Source organism: Hypanus sabinus, chromosome 4, assembly GCF_030144855.1.
Source record: "Hypanus sabinus isolate sHypSab1 chromosome 4, sHypSab1.hap1, whole genome shotgun sequence".
Taxonomy (NCBI): Eukaryota; Metazoa; Chordata; class Chondrichthyes; order Myliobatiformes; family Dasyatidae; genus Hypanus; species Hypanus sabinus.
The window spans coordinates 160,939,052-160,959,851 of record NC_082709.1 but is presented as its reverse complement, the minus strand read 5'-3'; the positions used below and the strand labels follow the sequence as shown (position 1 = coordinate 160,959,851).

General features: G+C 38.5%; 2 protein-coding genes across 8 annotated transcripts in view; one reads left to right on the top strand and one right to left on the bottom strand.

Moving 5' to 3' along the window:
* The window catches only part of cmss1 (cms1 ribosomal small subunit homolog), a 277,146-nt gene that overhangs the window by 92,865 nt on the left and 163,481 nt on the right, over positions 1–20,800 (top strand). For 4 of the 7 annotated variants that reach the window (XM_059968623.1, XM_059968625.1, XM_059968621.1 and 1 more), the window contains exon 3: positions 4,427–4,494. The exons of the other annotated variants lie outside the window; for them this stretch is intronic. The gene's annotated coding sequence lies outside the window, so the exon portion shown is untranslated. The remainder of the gene's footprint in view (positions 1–4,426; positions 4,495–20,800) is intronic. 7 annotated transcript variants of the gene reach the window in all.
* The window catches only part of filip1l (filamin A interacting protein 1-like), a 134,522-nt gene that overhangs the window by 81,214 nt on the left and 32,508 nt on the right, over positions 1–20,800 (bottom strand). The gene's annotated exons all lie outside the window — the stretch shown is intronic.

Below are 20,800 nucleotides of genomic sequence, written 5' to 3'. Positions count from 1 at the left end.
TCTCATCTTTTTTCCTCCTGTCCTGCCGAAGGGTCTCGGCCCGAAACGTCGACTATACCTTTTTCCATAGATGCTGCCTGGCCTGCTGACATTTTGTGTATGTTGCTTGGATTTCCAGCGTTTGTAGATTTTCCCTTGTTTGTACTTGGTAGCATCCGTTAACCACCTTAAGTGTTCACTCACTCTGCCCAATATCTGCAACCTACACTTACATTCCAGATCCATCTAAAAGGTAGCAGGCTCATGGAAACGCCACCAACCAAATTCCTCTCCTCGTCAAAAACAAAAGGGATTCTGCAGACGCTGGAAATCCAGAGCGACACACACAAAAAGTTGGAGCAACCCAGCTTGTCATCAGATGCGCTGCCAATGTTGTGACCCAGGTGCAGAGGAAAGAGACATTCCAATGTAGAGACAGCGACAAGAGTTTATTCATAAGAACTCCCAACAGAACATTGGTGGCTCAACCGAGCAACACCGTGAGATGTAATGTTCTCAAAACTGGGACCTCACATTTACCGCTAACTGAGCATCAGTATAAATAGTACAAGTAAATTGGAATCACTGAGTCTATCTACATTACCTTAGAAAGCACCAGGACAACACATTACAAAGAACATGTAGCGAGGGAAAAAACAAAAACTAAACGATTAACAACTCTCGTTACGCAATCAACCAATTCAGGTGCTCTTAAAAACATCGGAGCCCAGTGCTTTCAGACTCCATGCATAAGCCAGAGGAGCTCATTGCACAGCAAGTCTGGTAGCATCGATGGAGAGGAATGAAGAGTCGATGTTTCAAACTGAGACCCTTCATCAGGACTGTCTTGATTAAGGTTCTCAGCCGAAAACATTGATTCTTTATTCCTCTCTATAAATGCTGCCTTACCTGCTGAGCTCCTCCAGCATTTTGTGTGCGTTGCTCCTCATCAAAATCCTTCAACTTTCCACCTGCCAGCAGCGCACGAGTACCTTGACCACAAAGACTGCAACAGTAAAGAAGGTGGCTTCCACTCACCTTCTGGAGGGAAATCACAGTGGGCAGTAAATAGTTGTTTTTAATGCCCACGTCTTATCAAAGAATTGAGCAATTGAACTCTACAATAACTTGTCAGAATAATGAATTTATTATACGTTAAATTTTCTCACTAGCATCCAGGTGGATTACATAAAAGAATGTTTTAAATGTAGCTTTCCAGTTCAATCTATCAAACAAATGATGCATTTATAAAAGAATTTGCTTTGAACATTTATTGAACATTCACAGTTTACTTGAGGAATTCTAAACACTGATGATATTCATAATACGTTTATCATGTAAGGTCTCCTGAGAATTCACTCTTGGGAAAAGAATGAGTGACAGATTTATTGATGAATTATTGAACAAAAATAGTGTATGGCCTTGCTCCCCCAGTACTTGTGACTGCTGAGATTGGAACATGGCAGAAGGATAAGGAATGTAGTTGAATAATGATTTTTAGATGTGACTAAGATATAGAAAAAGAGCATTCAACCATAAGTTATAGGAGCAGAATTAGGCCATTTGGTCCATCAAGTCCATCCATTTCATTATGGCTGATTCGATTTTCTTCTCAGCTTCAATCTTCTGCCTTCTCTCCGTATTTCTTCATGCTCTGACCAGTCAAGAATCTCTCAACCCATACCTTAAATATACATAAAGACTTCGCCTTCGCAGCTGCATGTTCTAAAAGGATGGTCCTGTAGCGGTGTGCTACACGCAGCGCTGCAATAACGGCACGGAGTCGGTGAGCTGCAGTTACAAAAAAGGTTTGTTCAAACTTCGCGGCCTCGCTTTAAAGCCTTCCTGATCCCGCCCTCCCCGGGCGGGAATGCTGTAGGGGGCGCGTATTCACAGTCCCGTCCCGCGCGCGGCCTTTTCCCCTTGCTGGTGAAGCAGGCTTGGCACCCTCTTTGGGACCGGCCTCAATGGCGGCGCGCGCCGCTTTGTGAGCCGGTTCGAGTGCGCTGGGAAGTGGGTCGCCACAGTCCTCCATTCTGAGGTTGTGTCCTTTGGTCTTAGACCCTCCCACCATAAGAAACATCCTCTCCACATCCACTCTATCAAGGCCTTTCACCATTCCATTGATTTCAATGAGGTCACCCTTCATTCTTCTAGTGAATACAGGCCCAGAGCCATCAAATACTCTTTGTATGACAAGCCATTCAGTCCTGGAATCATTTTTGTGAGCTTCCTTTGAACCTTTTTCAGTTTTCACATGTCCTTTCTAAGATAAAGGGCACAAACTTGCTCACAATACTCCCAAGAGAGGCTTCACCAAGGCTTTATAAAGTCTCAACATTATATCCTTGCTTTTATATTCTAGTCCTTTTGAAAGGAATCCTAACATTGCATTTGCCTTTCTCACCACAGACTCAACCAACAAATTAACCTGGACAAGGACTCCTAAGTGTCTTTGTGCTTCAGTTTTTTTTTTGTTTTCTCTCCATTTAGAAAATAGTCAACCTTTTCATTTCTCCTACCAAAGTGTATGACCATACATTTCCGAACACTGTATTTCCATCTACCATTTCTTTGCCCATTCTTCTGATATGTCTAAGTCCTTCTGTAACTGCTCTACTTACTCAAAGTTACCTGCCTCCCCCCTATCTTCATATCACCTGCAAGCTTTGCAACAAAGCCATCAATTCCATCATCAAACTCATTGACATATAATGTAAAATAATTGGCCCCAACACAAGTCCCTGTGGAAAACCACTAGTCACCAGCAGCCAGCCAGAAAAGGCTCCCTTTATTCCACTCTGCCTCCTGTCAATCAGCCATTGCTTTATCTTTCAGTCTTTCCTGTAATACCATGGGCTCGTAATTTGTTAAGCTGCCTCGTGTGGCACCTTGTCAATGGCCTTTTGAATATTCAAGTACAAAACATCATCTGATTCCTCTTTGTCTATCCTGCTTGTTATTTCTTCAAACATTTCCAACAAATTCATTGAATTTTCTCTGAGGTTCCCCTTCAGACTTTTTAGTTTCCAAAGAACCTTCTCCCTAGTAATGGTAAATTCACACACTTCATGTCCCCTGACACCTGGAACTTCCCCTAGTGTCTGCTAGTGTCTTTCACAGATGCATAATACTTATTCAGTTAATGTGCCATTTTGCCGTCCCCCATTACTACCTCCCCAGCATGGTTTTCCAGCGGTCCGATATCCACTCTCACCTCTCTTTTACACTTCATGTATCTGAAGAAACTTTTGGTATCCTCTCTAATAATATTGGCAGGCTTACTTTTGTATTCCATCTTTTCTTTCTTAATGACTTTTTAGTTGCCTTCTGTTGGTTTTTAAAAGCTCCCCAATCCTCTAACTTCCCACTAATTTTTGCTCTTTTATATGCCCTCTCTTTGGTCTTTATGTTGGCTTTGACTTCTCTTGTTAGTAAATGGTGCCTTTGTATATAAAAAAATCATGTCAGAATCAGCTTGGGGAGAAATAGAATGCCAAAGTTCAGAAGACTAAAGTAAGTGAGTGTTATATAGATACAAGAGATCTGCAGATGATGGAATTCCAAAGCAACACACACAAAATGCTGGAGGAACTCAGCAGGATAGGCAGTATCTGTGAAAAGGAATAAACAGTCGACTTTTCAGGCTAATATCTTGAGTCCTGATGATGTTATTCCAGCATTTTTGTTTGTGTCCTTCTGAGGGTAATATAGGGAAGCATTGCCAATCTTTCAAGTAATGAAGTTGCTCAGTGTCATACTTTTAAAGAAGGTATGATAATAGTGATTAGAAGCACCAAAATCTTGTAAAGAATAGAGATTACATGAGGAAATCTGCAGATGCTGGAAATTCAAACAACAACACACAAAATGCTGGTGGAACACAGCAGGCCAGGCAGCATCTATAAGGAGAAGCACTGTCGATGTTTCGGGCCGAGACCCTTCGTCAGGACTTTATAGAAATATATATATAAAGAAGAATAGAGATTTTAAGGTTTTGGAGCAGTAAAAAGAGGTTGTGGGACTTTGGGAGGGAACCAATCAACAAGAGATCTCCCACCAGTGTTGGGTAGAAAAACGACAAGTTTGTACATTGGAAAAAACTGGATTTAAACTTTTAAGAATGGAAGCAAGGCTGCTTTTGGTTGTTTATGCAATATCGTGAAAAGATTTAAATCTTAAATTTAGACAGCTAAATGCAGAAATTCTATGAAATGTTAATGGCAGGCTGCAACTAGCAGCAGCAGCAGTTGGAGCATTAAGTGTATACACAGCAGTGGTGGAGGAATTTAAAAAGGTGCTTTTTCTAGATATTTATGCTGTATAGACAAAGAAATGCTTGTGCATTTTGTTGCAGCCAGTGTCCTATATACCCCAAACAAGTGCTGTCACAATGCTTTAACACTTACTTCATTGCTTGTTGAACTTTTTCTTTTGTTTTCTTCAGACTTCATCCCCAAGTTACAGAGGATCAATAGTGTTCATAAAGTTACAAAGACAGTCACAAATTCTCAGGTATGAGTATCCGCATTTAATATGTTAGAGGTTAATCGTTGATGAATGATTATATTTATTTGTTTTGTGTGCCTGTTTAAAATGTTATCTCCTGTATACAAATGTAAAGGAGGATGAAATATTTGTTACTGCAGATCTGATGCAGCAAAAAAACTGAAAAGTAAAGAATACAATAATAATAACAAAAATCACAATAAATAAATATATAAGATAGCTTTTATGTCCATAAAGTGATGCTAGGTACCAGATTTCCTTCTCTATTTCCTGTATTAATAATGTAAATGAATCAGAAATGTGATTTTTCTTCACATCTGCCCCCCAACCCCTCCTCTACCAAAAATGAAATTTTATTTTTTCAGTATATTAATTTCAATAGTTAATGTTGCTCTCCTAGTATACAATTACAGAAAATACAGGGTAAAGGTTTAGTTTTTTTTAACAGCGATCAATTTTCTCCGAATTACATAGAAGCTCTTTGCAGCAGGCATGTTTTAAACGAAAAACCTTTTAACAATTTAACAGAAAAATGCATTGCTTTTTCATAAATTAGATCCAGGGATTGTCAAAATAGTATGTGTCTGAACAGAGCCTTTCATAACAGTTCTGTCGCCTCACAGACTTGAAGAGTTTTTGTCTGGTGAGCATCTGCAACCAGAAGGTACAAGCATTTCTGAAGCATGACTCATTGACTGCAGTCTGTTGGAGGCCTCACTTACTGGGAGTGACCTTCATTTGGAAGGGAATGGCGAAGAAGAGTACTTGGAAGTAAAATATATGTATTTCTTTGTGAGAAATATTGAAGATATTTTGAACGGTTCTCACAGCAACACAAAACATGTAGCTCTGGTTCAAAAAAGAAACTGCTGATATATATCATACACACACTTATGGTTGCCTGTAACTTATTTCTAAAGGGGAACTCTCAGTTTTAAGTAGTCTACGAGGAGGAAAAGAAACTTGGGATCTGCTGGTTTTACTAATTCGAGCTATTTGAGAACTCTTGGGGGAAAAAATGTAATGCTTAAAATCCATGGCCGAACTCATGTAAATGCCGGGATGCATTTGACGTTGACCCCAACAAGATTCACAAAATCTAAGGAACGTCACGCATTCATGATATGCAGACCATCCTCCCATAGTACTGACACGTTTGGAGGACACACTCCATTTTCTTTCAAATACAGCAGGATTAAGTGTTCGGGTTTCTGCCCTGATTGCCTATTCAAAAAGCTCTCATCTTTATATTTGAAAAAAGCTTCTGCTCTAAACTGGATTTTACTCTCCTTGTATATGTATGTTCTTCTTGTGTACTTTATGAAAATGGATAAAAACACAAAGTGGCCAGATTTAAATCATTAAGCTGTGTGTTACAGATGGTTAATGATGATGTAATCAGATCTCTTGATTCAACTAACTCGAGAATTATATTAAAAGAAACATGTCGGACAGCTCATCTGGCAAGAAAATTAGAATTTATGTTTAAGGTGGCAAACCTTTTAACAGAACTTAGAAAGAAAGCAAACACGTTCAACTTAAGTTGCAGGTAAGGTAGGACAGTGATGGATGAACAAAGGAAATGTCTCTGATAGGGGGTATCTCAGAGTTATTGTCAAGAGATGTAAAAAAAAAGCTGTAAAATACACGGTATCAATGAAGAGAGAAAATCTGAATTGATATTGTAAGTGTATGATTTATAAAGGAAATTGAAAGTCCTTTGAGAAAGCACGTCCCCTGAAGTTGTTGAATTTGATATTAAATCAAAAGGGCTTCAACATGCCCTGATAGAAGAACAGGTGCTTTTCCTGAAGCTTATATTGGCCTCACTATCAGACAGGCGACATATAGATAGATTTGAATGGGATTGTGAGGGAGTTAAAATGGCAGGAAACAGGGAGCTCCTGGTCTGTTGAGTGGTTTCTTCATATGTTCAAATGAACTCTCGCCTTCTCAATTTACTTTACTATGACCTTGCACTTCATTGTAAAATATGCACTGTACTTCCTCAGGAACTATAATATTTTATTCTGCTCTCTGTTTTGTTTTACCTTGACTTACAAAATGCGTTATTGTATTGAATTGATCTGTATGAACAGAATGCGAAATAAATTTTTCACTATACCTTTGCACGCAAGAAAAATAAACCAATTTGCATTATTTCTACTTGTGAATTTGGAATTTTTCCTGTTTTATGATCCTATCACTGGGCTTGAAGAGAGTCTCCTCTTTTTATGTTGAGTTTCTTTCTCATTAACTCAATGACTTTTCATAGACATTTCCTGTTTTTCTCTGTCAATGTTCTGATTCCTTCTCAATCAATGAGTTATGACTGGCATCATAAAAAATCCACAAATAATCCTAGCTTCATAGCAAGCCAGTCTTCAGAAATAGAAACAAGAGAAAGTCTGCAGATGCTGGGAATCCAAGCAGCACACACAAAATGCTGGATGAACTCAGCAGGCCAAGCTGCATTTATGGAAAAGAGTAAACAGTCAATGTCCTGATGAAGGGTCTCAGCCCGAAACGTCAACTGTTTAATCTTCCCGATAGATGCTCCCTGGCCTGCAGAGTTCCTACGGTATTTTGTGTGTGTTTCTTCACAAGTAGATACCATTTCAAGTAGACAGAACTGTAAATTTGTGTCTCAGATGGCCGATGCAGGCCTCAAAGATGATGAAATCCTTGGTGGACATACAGGCTACCTCATGGGACTCTGGCAATGCTTACAACATTCTGGCCTTACTGTTTATCTAATAAATTAGAACTTTTTGTGATGTTTCCATAGAAATTTGTGGCACAGTGTGTTATTTATTTATTTTATTCATCCTGGAAATGTTTTTGCTTGTATAAATTCTGTATCCTTTAGTACATTCTTTATGATTTGCTGTATTGAATCAACAGCATAGCAGCAAGAACTGACTCATTGCAGGTCATTTGAAGGCAGTGCAGTATTGATCCATTCCTATTTCCTTGGTGACCATTTAAAAGTAAACAAATGCTTTGTTAGGGTGTTTAACTGAATGGTTTCAAATTTCATTTTCAGTGGATATTTACTTGCATTTTGATGAATTCATTGCATGGTTGATATTCTCAATAAATAATTTTAGAAGGCTTTTAGTATTATTAAGTTTTATATTATCATTTACTTTTTTATGTCTTGCTGGATATATAAACTTCTATTGGCAACTAATTTCCTTTGCTTGAAAAATAACTGATCATCAAAAATACCTCTCCAGCATAAATTTTTGTAGGGTCACCAATTCATGCACACAGAAAATCTAACTTATCCATCCAAACCACAATTATCCATCTGTACTAATCCCATCCACTAGCATTTGGTCCACGGTCTTCTATGCCTTGATAATTCATGAACTGTCCAGATAGTACTTAAATTTTATAAGAATCTCTGCCTCCCAGCTCCACAGGCAGTGCATTCCAAAGTCCATTCTTCTTTTAAACCTCTTAATCTTTAAACCTATACACTGTGCTCTGGGGGAAAGTTTACTGCTATATACCCTATCAATCACTGTCATATTGTACACCTTATCAGGTCCCCCCAGCCTTAACTGCGTCAAGGAAAACAAAACCAGCTAATTCAGTCTTTCTTCATAACTGAAATGATCCATTGCAGACAACATCCTGTGCATCCTCTCGACTGCATTTTAGTACCTTTTATATAGTTTAACTAGGCTGTAGTTGATTTTAAATGATTGCCTGTTTGATATAGCAGAGGACAGCCTTGAGTTTTGCTGCAAATATTCCAATTGTTATCCTTGAATTTATAAACCTAGCTGGAAAATGATTTTTTCATAAAATGGTCTTGAATAGTCCAGATTATTTTTGAATTGGTTGGAATTGGTTTAGTATTATCAAGTGTACCGAGGTATAGTGAAAAGCTTGGCTTGCATACTGTTCGTACAGATCAGTTCATTACACGGTCCGTTGCCATTAAGGGTAGTGCAAGGTAAATCATAGCAGAGTGCAGAATAAAATGTAACTACTCCAGAGGAAGTGTAGTGCAGGTAAACAATAAGGTGCAAACTCATAATGAGGTAGATTTTAGGGTCAAGAGTCCATCATATACAGGGGAATCATTCAGTAGTGTTGTAACAGCGGGATAGAATCTGTCTTTGTGCCTGGTGGTACCTGCTTTCAGGCTTTTTGTCTTCTGCCTGCTGGGAGACAGGAGAAGAGAGTATGCCCAGTGTGGGTGGGGTCGTTGAATATGCTGGCTGTTTTACTGAGACCATAGAAAAATAGACAGAATCCATGAATGGAACACTGGTTTCCATGATGTGCTGAGCTGTGTCCAAAACTCTGCAGTTTCTTTTAGTTTCAGTACAGTAGTTGCCATACTAAGCCTTGATGTATCTAGATAGACTGCTCTCTATGATGCATCAGTTAAAAATTGGTAAGGATTAATTCTTTAGCCTCCTGAGGAAGTTGAGGCATTGGCAAACTTTCTTGGTCATGGTGTCTAAGTGGTTTGACAAGGATAGACTACGGTAATGCTTAGTCCACAAGCTTCTTGCCATGTGGTTGACACGGAGAAGGAAAATTTGTCACTAAAGGTGAATTATATAGTTAAACAGAAAAGTAGTGAAAGAAATTTATTCTAGACAAATTTGAAGAACTGGATTTGGGAAAAAGCAATAGATAAGGGAATTTATGTACACTATACAGCGGTATATTTGAGAAGTGTGGTGAAGCTGAAGGGTCATGAGACAGTATCCCAGATTCTTAAATGCTTTACTTGTCGCCTGAAATGTTAGCAATGCTCAACTATCATGTAAAGAGCCTTCCAGATCTTACAAGCTGCATACGCTGACACTTAATTACCTCATCCGTACAGGGGCAATTAGGAAGATGTAATAAATGCTGGTAATTGATATCCACATCCTGTGAATAATTGAAAAAAATATCAAAGTGTATTTGGGATGCTTTCATTTAAAGCTGAGAGGCTTAAGAATTTCTTCTTGCAGTGCGTGGTGAATCTCTGGAATTCATTATCCTGGAAGGATGTGGGGACTAGATTATTGAAGGTATTTAAAGAGGAAGTTGTTAAATTTTAGAAAGAGCAGTGCAATTGAAGGCTAGAAATTATCACAGAAACTATATTGAGGTCTGGGTCAGCTGAGCCATAACCGTACCGAACAGGAGGGCAGGCTTGAGAGGCCAAGTGGCCTATTGTAATTTTCTTGTTCTCTTTTGTGCCTTATTAGCAGAGGTCCTCTCTCAATAGGCAACATTCTGTTTATTTTGAACACATGTAAGTTATTTATAATTTATGTTAATTTAAGCTTATGTTAACTTATGGCCTCATATTGTAATGCATTATGCTGCCACGGCAAAAGCGAATTTCCATAGCCTCCTGTACGGTATACTTACTGTGATTCTTTTGCTTCTGTTATTTAAATTGAATTATTTTCCTACAGTGTATCTTTTATTTTTGACTTTTCATTCGCCTTGCCCATTTCTACCTTTCTCACCCACCCCATCCTCCCTGTCACCCCCTTCTGTAGAACCTCAGGTCACTTTCTGTGGTCTTGATCAGACACAAAGCATCTATCATTATGATGGCTGGTGTATAATGCAATAGTGCCAAGAAACTGTTTGCCATGTAACAGAAGTAATAACAAATGTGCATTTTAATAAAATGGATTGTTGTGTGAAAACAATAGTTAATTTTAAGGGAGTGCAAAGTTGTAATGGGAACATTAGAACACTAGAATACTACAGCACAGTACAGGCCTTTCAGCCCTCAATGTTGTGCTGACCCATATATTCCTTAAAAAAAAGTACTAAACCCACACTATCCCGTAACCCTCTATTTTTCTTTCATTCATGTGCCTGTCCAAGGGGCTCTTAAATACCCCTAATGTTTTAGTCTCAACCACCATCCCTGGCAAGTCATTCCAGGCACCCACAGCCTCTGTGTAAAAAAAAAACTTACCCCTGATGTCTCCCCTAAACTTCCCTCCCTTAACTTTGTACATATGCCCTCTGGTGTTTGCTATTCGTGCCCTGGGAAACAGGTACCGGCTATCCACCCTATCAATAATCTTGTAGGTCTCTAACAAGTCCCCTCTCATCCTTCTACACTCCAAAGAGAAAAGTCCCAGCTCTGCTAACCTTGCCTCATAAGACATGTTTTCCAATCCAGGCAGCATCCTGGTAAATCTCCTCTGCACCCTCTCCATAGCTTCCACATCCTTCCTATAATGAGGTGACCAGAACTGAACACAATACATTGATAAAACCTTTATATTACAAACTTTGATATTTTCTATTTGTAAATCCTTTGTAAGGAAATAATTAGTTAAAAAAAAACAAGAAAATGCAGCTTCTGAAAGTGTGAATTACATTCTGAAAATGCTGGAGGTACTTCACAGATGAGGCAGCACCTGCGTAAAGACAAATAGAATTACTAATTTGAGATACTCTGCAGAAGCTGCAAATCTAAAACAACACACACATAATGCTGGAAGAATTCAGCAGGTCAGGCAGTATCTGTGGAAGTGAATAAACAGTCTACGTTTTGGGCCGAGATCCTTCCTCAGGACTGAAAAGGAAGGGGGAGGAGCCCGAATAAAAAGGCAAGGGGGAGGGAAAGGAGGATAGCTAGAAGATGATAGGTGATGCCAGGTGGATTGGAAACATAAAGGGCTGGAGAAGAAGGAATCTGATAGGAGAGGAGGATGGACTATAGTTGAAAGGGACGGAGGAGGAGACCCAGAGGGAGGAATTTTTTTTTACCAAAAGGAGAATTTGATATTCATGCCATCAGTTTGAAGGCTACACATACTGAATATAAGGTGTTGCTTCTCCACAAGAGGAGACCATGTCGGAACGAGAATGGAAATCAGAATTAAAATGTGTAGCCACCAGGAAGTTCTACTTTTGGCAGAAGGATCAGAGGTGCTCGATGAAGCAGTCCTGAATTTATGATGGGTCTCATGTTTAGTAGTATGATCCCTTTGGAGATGGCAGAAGTTACAGAGGATGATGTGTGGATGCAGAGGCTCATGGGGTGGTAGGTGAGGACAAGAGGAACTCTATCACTGTGACAAGAAAATAGGGTGAGCACAGATGTTCAGGAAATGGTGAGGTCAGCATCAATGGTGGAGTTACTGTTACAGCTCAATAACCTTTCATCAGAACTGGAAAAGAAAGAAAATGAATATGTTTTAAGTTGTAAAAGGGGTGAAAGGTGGAGAACAATGGGAATATCATTGATTTCATGGAGAGCACTGCAATCTATTGGGTTAACAGTCTTGAATTGCCATTCACTTTAGTCCTCCATTCCACTCCTTTTCTGCCTTTCCTTTTTCACACTGTCTCAGAGAAGCTGATAGTACGTGAAGGAACGGTACCTCAGTTTTCTTCTAGATACATTGTAGCCCTCACAATTTCAGATACCAGTCAGTTTTGATATGGCATCCACCTCGTCACAGAGCATTACAGTACAGAAATAGGTCCTTCACCCCATCTAGTCCATGCCAACCTATTATGCTATCTAGTCCCATTGACCTAGAGCTGGATCGAAACCCTTCAAATCCCTCCCATCCATATACGTATCCAAACTTCTCTTGAATGTTGAAATCAAACTCACATCCACCACTACCACTGGCAGCTTACTCCACACCATCTCCACCCTCTGGGTGAAGAAGAATTCCACCCCCCCAATGTTCCCTTTAAGTAATTGACCTTTCACCCTAAATCTATAACTTCGAGTTCTAGTCTCACCCAACCTGAGGGGAAAAAGTATGCTTACATTCCCCCTTTCAATATCCCTCATAATGTTGTATATCACTATGAGATCTGCCCTTAATCTCCTATGCTTCAAAGATTAAAGCTTTTCAACCTTTGCTGATAACACAGTTCCTCAAGTTGAGGCAACACCCCTGAAATTTTCTGTACACTCTTTCAAGCTTATTGACATCTTTCCTGTAGGTAGATGGCCAGAACTGCACACAATACACCAAACTTAGCCTCATCAATGTCTAATATAACTTTAACACAACATCCAAACTTCTGTACTGAGTCCCCAGATTTCTGAGAGCCAATGAGCCTAAAGCTCTCTCTGCAAGCCTATCAGCCTGAAGTGCTATTTTCAAGGGATTGAGGATTTGTATTCCCAGGTGTATTTGTTCTGCAGCACACCTAAGAGCCCTACCATTCACTGTGTAAGTTTTATCCTGGTTTGTTCTATCAAAGTGCAACATCTCACACTTTAAAGTTCAAAGTAAATTTATTATCAAAGTACATATTTGTCACCATATACAACCTTGAGATTCAATTTCTTGCGGGCCTACTCAATAAATCCGTAATAGAATAATAACCATAATAGAATCAATGAAAGACTGCATCAACTTGGGCATTCAACCATTGTGCAAAAAACTGCAAATACTATATAATAATAATAATAAATGAATAGGCAATAACTATTCAGAGCATGAGATGAAGAGTCCTTGATAGTGATTCTGTAGGTTGTGGGAACAGTACAGTGATGGAGCTAGTGAAGTTGAGTGAAGTTATCCCCACTGGTTCAAGAGACTACTGGTTGAGGGGTAATAACTGTTCCTGAACCTGGTGGTATGAGTCCTGAGGTTCCTGTACCAGCTTTCTGATGGCAGTAGTGAGAAGAGAACATGTCCTGGGTGGTGGAGATCCTTGATGTTGGATGCTTCTGTCCTGAAACAACACTCTGTGTAGATGTGCTCAATGGTGGGGAGAGCTTTACACATGATGGACTGGGCTGTATCCAATCTTTTTTTGTAGGATTTTCTACTCAAGGGCATTGGTATTTCCATACCTGGCTGTGATGCATCCAACCAATATACTCTCCACCAAACATCTATAGATGATTGTCAAAATTTTAGATGTCATGATGAATCTTTACAGACTCCTAAGGAAGTTGAACCACTACTGTGTTTTCTTTGTAATTGCACTTAAATGCTGGGCCCAGGAAAGTTCCTCTGAAATGATAATCTCAAGGAATTTAAAGTTGCTGACCCTCTCCACCTCTAATCCTCCAAAGGGGATTGTTTCACGGATCTCTGGTTTTCCCCTTCATAAAGTTAATAATAAGCTTCGTGGTCTTGCTGACATTGAGTAAGAGGTTGTTGTTGTGGCACCACTCAGCCAGAGTTTCAATCTTCCTCTTGTATACTGATTCATCACCATCATTGATTCGAACTACAACAGTGCTGTCATCAGCAAACTTAAATATGACATTTGAGCTGTGCTTAGCCACACAGTGTAAAGCAAGTAAAGCAGGAGGCTAGGCACACAGCCTTGTGGTGCACCTGTGCTGAAGGAGATTGTTGAAGAGATGTTGTTGCCAATCCGAACTGACTTGGGTCTGCAAATGAGGAAATTGATAATCTAATTGTACAAAGAAATATTGAGGCCAAGGTCTTGCAGCTTATTGATTAGTTTTGAGAGGGTGACGGTATTGAATGCTGAGCTGCAGTTGATAAAGAGCATCCTGAAGTATGCTTCTTTGCTGTCCAAATGTTCCAGTGTTAAGTGAAGAGCCAATGAGATGACATTTGTGGACCTATAGGTAAATTGGAGCAGATCCAAGTCGTTTTTCGGGCAGGAGTTGATGTGTTTCATCACCAACTTCTATAACACTTAATCACTGTGGATGTAAGTGCGCCTGGATGATGGTCACTGAGGCAGCTTACCATATTCTTCTCAGGCACTGGTATCATTTTTCCCTCTCTATTACTAAAATTCATAGCAGTACCGTAAATGGCTGGTCATTTAAAACTCAGGTGTGTGGAAATATTTGCCCTGAATATTTGTAGTGAATATCTGGAATTTTCCTGGGCAGTGATGGGCAGTTGGCCATAAATACTTGATGAATGAATAACTGAGTTTTATGAGGGAACTGGCAAGGAAGAGGGGTTGAGACCGGCCATGATCATGTTGAATGACAGGCTGGGCTTGAGAGGGGAGTGATTTGCTCCTGATTGTTTTTTTTTCATCTATTCAGGCTTCCTCAGAGAGATCAACAACAGCATTTGTGATGCCTGTCTTCCTCCTAACACTACTCTTCTCTTTGGTTTGCTCTACTCTTCTCTCTGCAACTTGAAACATAGTGGTTGCCTTTTTCCAGTTTTGATGAAAGGTCAAAAACCGAAAGTGTTACCTCTGTTTCCCCTTCTCCGATGCTGATCATCTCCAGCATTTCTATAAAATACAGTAACTCAAGCTCGACAAGTCACTTTGGCATTAACAATAGAAGGCCTAAATATGGCAAAGAAATTGTAGAATCATTTCTTACCTATTTCATGTTTCTACGTACATTATGTTTTTGAGGGGTATGTTTAAAGTGATGTGATGCAGGTCAGTGCATTTCTGTGGTGAAACGCTTAAAGTAATCAAACATAGCTATATCCTGTGATGGACATAATTGAATATCATGCTATTATTTCTGTTGTGAAATGTTGTGGTATATAGTTTGCACTATTTTAGGGATTGCTATTTAAAGTTACATTTTCACCAAGCAGACTTCCACTTCCAAGTTGTAATCTGTGGTGCATTTGTTGGAGCATTCTGTAACTATCATGTAAACTTATTACAATAATGTGCTATTAGAATGGACAGAAATGAGAAACTTACAGAATTAGAATGGAATTTAGTTTTGACTTTTTAGCTCAAAACTACTCAAATACAGTGGAGTACAAGCCAAGATATTACGCAGTTTAGAAATTTGTTGGTCTCTGAGCAAAGAAGAAAAAATATCATCTGCCATGAGCTTTAATTTGCTTATAAATCTTTTTAATACCCTTTATTTTGCGCTGTGACACATTTTATTGCTGAGACAATTGATGATTTGCAGACTTTTCTGTGGCTGTTGAAGTTACAGTTTTTGCATGTATTGATGAATGAAAATGTGTGTGCTGCCTTTTTAGATCACCCAATTACCCAAATTATGATTGTATAAACTGTAATGTGCTCAATTAAATCTGAAGCTAAGAAATGGATGAATAACAGCAAGCGCTTTCGGTTGCTGTGTTTATTCCAAGATTCAAATACTAACTGAAACAGTATTTTAGTCTCTTTATTTCTGATTTAATTTATGAAAAGCTCAAATTTGGTATTTGTGGTCAATATTTCAGTTATGGAATAGATTTTTAATATACTGTAATTTAACAGGGGCTTGATCTGAAAGTTAACAGAAAATAAATAGGTCAATCCCAGCACCAGTATCATGATCTTTATCATCATGTAATATAGAACCATAGAACATTACAGCATAGAAACAGGCCTTTTGGCCATTCTTGGCTGTGCCGAATCATTTTTCTGCCAAGTCCCACTGACCTGCACTTGGACCATATCCTTCCATACACCTCTCATCCATGTACCTGTCCCAAGTTTTTCTTAAATGTTAAAAGTGAGCCCGCATTTACCACTTCATCTGGCAGCTCATTCCACACTGCCACCACTCTCTGTGTGAAGAAGCCCCCCCTAATGTTCCCTTTAAACTTTTCCCCCTTCACCCTTAACCCATGACCTCTTTTTTTCACCCCTAACCTTAGTGGAAAAAGCCTGCTTGCATTCACTGTATCTATACCCATCATAATTTTATATACTTCTATCAAATCTCCCCTCATTCTTCTACGCTCCAGGGAATAAAGTCCTTATCTATTCAACCTTTCTCTGTAACTCAGTTTCTCAAGTCCCAGCAACATCCTTGTAAATCTTCTCTGCACTCTTTTAACCTTATTAATATCCTTCCTGTAATTCGGTGACCAAAACTGCACACAATACTCCAAATACAGCCTCACCAATGCCTTATACAACCTCACTATAACATTTCAACTCTTATACTCAATACTTTGATTTATAAAGGCCAATGTACCAAAAGCTCTCTTTACTATCCTATCAAGAGTTGATCAAATTTTGTCTGTAGAATATTCCAGTAATAGAGCAAGTGGAGAGTAACATTTTTCTCACTCTGTGTTATTTTTCACTTCAATCCTTTAAGATCTCTACACTCCTTCAATTTAGATGCCTCTACAAAACCCTGTTTTAATTCATGTATCATCTGTTCAAAGTCCAAAAAGTACCTATGTACCCCCATATGCAACCCTGAGATTCATTTTCATGTGGGCATTCACAGTAAATACAAGAAACACAACAAAATCAACGGAAGACCACCACAAAAGGACAGACAACAACCAATGTGCAAATACAAAATGAGAAAATAAGTAATTGAACAATAAATTTGATGAAAATAAGCAGTAAAGTCTTTGAAAGTGAGACCATAAGTTGTGGGAACATTTCAGAGATGGGACAAGTGATGTTGTCCCCTCCGGTTCAAGAGACTGATGGTTGTGCCCATGCTTCAGCGAACTGGATCCTAAGCTTTGGAATTTCTTTGCTAAACATCTACTTCTGTATTTCTCATCTTGTGAGAAGCTTTTTAATTTCTACCAATTCAGCAATATGTCTCCTCTGGTGCTAATTTTCTTTTGGCATAGTCATGTGAAATAATAAAGGACTGAGACAAGATCCTATCAGTATTCTTGGCAATAAAAGTGAAGGTGTGCTCTTACTGTGCACAGATGTGAGGAAATCTCAGTTGGAGGTACTGAATACAAATAAGCAGGACCTCGAGTAGAGATCAGTGACCAGCAGTAGTAATCAATGGCTTTAATATGCGGGTATATTCACGTTTATTTACATGATGTTTCAAACTGGGAGGACTCCAAATGAGCATTTGCTTTTGTTAGATATATATGCTTTTAAGCAGCTTCTGCCTACAAATTATTCGGCATGGAAAAAGAATTTGCTTTGTTTGCCGTTACCAAATATGATATGTTTCCACTTAGCTATTTCCATCTGCATCCAGCCACTATACTGAAGGCTCAGTAGTCCAAATCATACCAGATTTTTAAAAAAAACACCAACTTCTAGACCGGAGTGCATGAGGATGAAGTTATACCACAGAAATTCCAATGACAAGATTTCTGGTTTATCTGAAAAAGTTTAGTTCTCTTTTGAAGTTTAAAAAAAAATTAGGTTGAAAATCAAAACCCTGCTTAAATAATCAACATCGCAATATTCACAGTTACAAAGTTTGCTATTTTAAACTAATCTTCTAGATATCGTAATTGGCTTTACTTGTCCACAATCTTGCATGCATTTCTTAATAAATACTGGACCTATAATTTTAAGTTAGAAATAGATTGACTAGAAGTGCAAGTGGGGAGCATGTTTTGACATAAAATTTAGTAAAAATCTGAATCATTTCCCCAGAAAGCTGGATTCACTTGCATTCTATATCCAAGGATATAGACAAAATATGATTAAATGAAGTGACAGGTTCAAGGTGTTTCTTATTTTCTTAAATACAGGTGCACAATGGGCTTGAAAGAACAAACAGCCCTCTGCTTTTCCTATATCCCTGTGTTTCAAGTATGGAAAATGTGAGAAAATACATCAGTAAATACAAGTCTGGAAGTGATTTTGAGGTTTTGTTGTCACTTTTCCAATGTTGAAAGGTGCAATTACCATTAATGTAAAATCTATAACAGCATCCTGCATTGAAAATTGCATCCTTTCATTTCATAAACCTAGCATGGCATCCCACTGTGCCATAGTATGAGAGGAAAAACTGACTTACTAATCCACTAGTTTTGTTTCCCAGAAAAATAGTTTGTGTTTTTTTTTGTTTTCTTTGCCCATAAAAGGACATGACATCAGTAAACCTTTCTTGCCTATTTAGGATATGAACATGGCGAGTATCCTCGGTTTCCATGAACAAATGAAACAAAGTACAACTGTATTTTAAAGCAACTTGATAGATTCCATTGTATTTTGGCACAATATTTGGCCAAGATGCGGTTGATGCTTGTTTCAAGTATAATTACAAATCTGAGAAAATTGCATTCACTTTTTTTTTATTGACAATACTAAATAATTCAGTGTTTTGTTTTCTCTTCAGAAGAAATTAGCCTGCTTCCTGAGCGGTAAAAGATGCTGTGTGTGCTGCACAAGGTGTTTTCATGCCCACATAGAGTTAGTTCATCCAGGAGTGATCCAGAAATTATCTCATTGTCATTCAGCATTTCATGAAGTAATGGGATGTGATGATGAATTTGGAGATGAAAGCTATGCATGATTATTCATAGCTTTTCACCATAAGGAAGTAGACATTAAAAGGAAGACTGAAAAAAAACTTGCTTCTCAGAGTAATTGAAGAAATGTAAATAGAATTGTAAGGATAGATATTTTAAAATAAGGTTCATTAAAATTCTAGCAGACTCACCCAATAGGGCTCTTTAAAATGGTGCTTTAACATATTTCAAACACCTCATGGGCAAAATGATGGACTTGAATGTTTGATTATCATGACTTGAGTAATGAAGGAAACAATTTGTTATTGAGAAGGGAGCTTTGAAACTTGGAAGGATCTGCATATGTTTGGACATTGATCATGCCTTACAGTCAATGTTGGCGCCAACTTAAAATGGATGTGTGCTGGTGCACTTCTTGCATCCCACCTGCTCTGTTCATAGCTGAGGAGTTTCCAGTGGAACTGTCTAGCTCCCATTGAAGCTGAGATGTAATTCAGATGCTGAGTTGACGTAGCAGTAATGAATGCCAGGTCTATTCACTGTTGCATGCGTGCTTCCATTGATGTGATTGAAATGAAACATGGAGGTGAATATAACCAATTTTACCTTCAGCAAAACACCTGAAGTCTAAAGTAAGTAATAACAAGGAAGCACACAGTCTGATAATTAACAGTTGTGATCAAGATGATACCGTTAAAAGCAGTTCATTTCACAGCAGAAGTACACTAAATAAACATTCTAAGTTGCTTGCAATGCTCTTTCTTCAAATAGGCATTGTCACAATTGAAACATTGTTTTGGCGATAGTCCTCCATGCATGGAGTATGCTACGTTTCAAATTGTTAGTATAGACTCATAAATATTTTTAAATAATTTGGTGTGTTTCTTTCCTTCATAGTATTCCATCTTTCATATGCTTCAGGTATTTAATAGCTTTGCTTAAAAGTCATACAGTGTAGAGTTTTTGCATTGGCTCATATTTATACTTGGAAAGAACGAACAACTTACAAAGTTCCTTAAATATTCAGGGTCACTCTAATATTTATCAGCGATTGAAGCATCTTTGAGGAATGTTTCTATTGTTGTTATATAGGCTGCTTTACATTTGGTAGATTTGACCAGCTTCAGCTACTTTTAAAGACTTATTTATAGCCAGAATAACTAGAAACTTCATTGGTAATCATTGTTTTATTCTCAAACAGACTTTGATTCAGAGTCATACAGCATAGAAATGGACCCTTTGGTTCACTGAGTCCGCACTGATTGTCAATCATCCATCTACACCATGCCTATACCTTTTTATTCTACTCATACTGAAGAAGTCTTGCTGAAATTATGAAACCACTGGTGGGACAGCATCTGAAATTTGTGTCTGGGTCTGATCTCCCTAACTAAAAAATATATTTGTGAAAGAGCAAACAAGTGAAAGAAAGGTTGCCCAGATGGAATCCTAGGATTGGTTGCAGGAGAAAATTATCCTTTGAGGAGAGATTAAGCAGACTGGCCCTAAAGTCTGGAGTTAAAAAGAAAGAGAGGCAGTCTCACTGAAATATAAATTCTTTTGAGGCTTGACTGAGATGCATATCTCTCCTAGCAAGAGTGTTCTCAACAGACAGTGACATTCTGAAGATAAAGGATCAACTATTCAGGACAGGGTTGAAAGAACGTTTCTTTAGAATTTTTAGAATTCTCTCTCCAAGGTGGTTGTGGAAGTTGAGATGCTATATACGGTTAAGACTGAGATTGATAGGCATTTGGATATGAAGCTAATCATGGAATATGGGGTTGTACAGGAATGTTGTGCTTAGGTAAACTATTAATCATGATCTCATTGAACAGCACAAAGGGCTGAGTGGCATATTCCTATTTTTTTCTAGCAACACACACAAAATGCTGGTGGAATGCAGCAGGCCAGGCAACATCTATAGGGAGAAGTACAGTCAATGTTTCGGCCTGAAACGTCGACAGTGCTTCATCCTATAGATGCTGCCTGGCCTGCTGCATTCCACCAGCATTCTGTGTGTGTTGCTTGAATTTCCAGCATCTGCAGATTTCCTCGTGTTTCCTATTTTTTCTACCTAGGTTCTCCATCTAACTTCATTAAATACACGTGCTTTCAATTTCAATTTGGCCATTCAATTTCCTCTTAAACAAATCCTGTTATTTGCTTCCACTATTCTGCCACTTAGTTTTTTATAACAAGGAAATCATGGC